Source organism: Piliocolobus tephrosceles, chromosome 9 (assembly GCF_002776525.5).
Source record: "Piliocolobus tephrosceles isolate RC106 chromosome 9, ASM277652v3, whole genome shotgun sequence".
In the NCBI taxonomy this organism is placed as follows: domain Eukaryota; kingdom Metazoa; phylum Chordata; class Mammalia; order Primates; family Cercopithecidae; genus Piliocolobus; species Piliocolobus tephrosceles.
The window spans coordinates 41945445-41948036 of NC_045442.1; the positions used below are offsets into that span (position 1 = coordinate 41945445).

Consider the following 2592-nt stretch of genomic DNA (forward strand, 5'->3'; position numbering starts at 1 on the left):
CAAGAACAGTCAAGACGATTCTGAAGAAGGCTGGGGACTTAGACTACCAGATATCATGACTTGTTATATTGCTAAAATAACAAAGCTCATGGGCCTGAGAATAGACAAATAGACCAATGTAACAGAATAGAAAATTCAAAAACAAACCCACAATATATGCAGTTATCTGATTAATGACAAAGATGAAACTGTAGTATAGTAATGAAATGAAAGTCTTCAATAAGTGGTGCAGGGACAATTTGATATCCATATGAAAATGAATTTTTACCCTGCTCTCACTGTACATCAAAAGCAATTGTAGATATATTAGATATAGATATAAAAGGTTAAATAATAAAACTCCACAGGAGCATAGAGGTGATGTCTGAGGAGCAGGATCTAACACAGGAGCAGACAGAGAAGCTGCTGCAGTTTCAGGATCTAACTGGCATAGAATCTATGGATCAGTGTTGCCATACCTTGGAGCAGCATAACTGGAGCATAGAGGTTGCTGAACAGGACAGCTTGGATGAATAAAAGAGTGTATGGAGTGTTTTCAGCCCGCCTCCATCCCTACCCCTGCAAGTTAATACAGCTGACCACGGGATCTACAGCTATGTTGTCTCAAGACCACAACCAAGGGGTCTGCTTGGATGGGGTTATTACTTGATAATGCTTCCATTCCAGTCTACCTATTACACAATACTTGATATATTTAGGCTTGCCCTTTGTTTTATATGGCTTCACCTTCGCAGCCGGATCACTGACACTGTTGGGGACATAGTTTCATTTATGCTAGCGTTTGAATAGAAATATGGGAGGGCACACCCTATTTTCTAGCCCAGAACACATAGCCAGGCACCTGACAATGCCAAGCTGGAGCTTCACTCTTTGATTTGTCTTCTTGGAGGTGATCAACAGGTCTCTGATAAGTTTTGTCGCAACACACTCTGTGAATCCAAAGTTATTTCATTAAAGTTCTTTCTCTAGGATGCTCTTCTGGGCATGTTCTACAAACAAACCTGAGGGATATAGGGTCTCCCGGGGTTTATGAGAGAACACCTATCCATTCCTGGCCATGGTGATGCTGAAGGATCAGCGGATGAATGTGGTGGGATGGCTAGAAGGCCTCCTTCAACCGAATGATCTCATTAACCAACTGATATCTATCATGGGTACAAACCAAACTTACCTAGTGTCAGAATGCTTGGAAAGGGAAGAAAGAAACCAGACCCAGGTGTGGAGACAAAAGCAGGATGAGGCCTACCTGGCTTCTCCCAGAGCTGACCAGGAGAAAGAAAGGAAGAAATGGGAGAAATGTGAGCTTAAGCGGCAGAAGGTGGAGAAGGTGCAAGAGCAAAAGCTGGCAGAGACGAGATGGTAGCAGAATTTACAGGAGGAAAAGGAAAGGAAGTTGGAATGTCTGCCCCCTGAAACTTCCCCGATGACCGTGAAAACGTCAAGATTATCTTCAAATTACACAGTGATTCTCAAGTAGAGAGATGATTCCACTTTTCACAGTCTCTAACAGTAATCCACAACTTCTTCTTCTCCTTGAAGAAAAGCCCTGAAAAGCTTCTGATTGAAGCCAGTTTTTCCAGGCAAGTGCTGCCCAGTTCCCCTATGCTACAGGAAGTTGGATTCAGCCATAAAGGAGTTCCGTATGTTTAGGATCTAATAGACAAATGACATTTTTTCTTCCTCTCCCCTCCTACTCCCATCCCTAAATGAAACAGAAAAACACACAAACAAACAAAACAGAAAAAAAAAAAAACAAGAGAGAGAAATTCATATTATTATTATACAATATATTTTTAAAAAGATTGCTGCATGCAAAGGAAGGATCAGAAGCCATGTTGTTTGCAAGAATCACAACCTGTGTGTGCGTACGCGAGATAGCAATGAACATACCCACTCAGCGAGCTCACCTTTTCTCAGTGGCCTCTGCACATGCACCGTCCAGTAAACAGAGACTCTTCCCCTTCAACTCATCCATTGTCCTAACTGGGAAAGGGGACATTCCCACTAGTTCTCATTGATTCTTAGTTTTGTGGAAAATAAAGTGAAAAACCTCCATCAACCAGCTACTTGCAGCATCGTCTGACTTCTCCCACCTCTGGAGAGGAGAGGGAAGAGAAAGTATACAGCGGAGATGTTCCTTGAACTGCCCACAATTTATGAATAATTTTGTTTCTGTTTTGCAATGACCAAGAGGGCTGAAAAAAAAAGTTCCAAGAAGAAGGCATAGATGAATATATTCATGAAATTGGAATAGGCAATGATTTCTAAAATTATTTCCATAGATTTAGGGGGTATAAGTGCAGTTTTGTAACATGGATATATTGTATAGTGGTGAACTTTAGGTTTTTAGTGTACCCAAATAGTGAACATTGTACCCAATAGGTAATTTTTCAGCCTTTACCCCCTCTGCCACTCTCTCATCTTTAAAAAAATTAGTTAAATAATTAATGTATTTATTTTGAGACAGAGTCTTACACTGTCGCCCAGGCTGGAGTGCAGTGGCGTGGTCTTGGCTCACTACAACCTCTGCCTCCTGGGCTCAAGTGATTCTCTGCCTCAGCCTCCCAAGAAGCTGGGATTACAGGCACCTGC

General features: G+C 41.7%; 1 pseudogene; it reads left to right on the forward strand.

Annotated features, from left to right (window-relative positions):
* Positions 1-360: 360 nt before the first annotated feature.
* Positions 361-1650, forward strand: LOC111552216 (annotated as a pseudogene).
* The last annotated feature ends 942 nt before the right edge of the window (positions 1651-2592 follow it).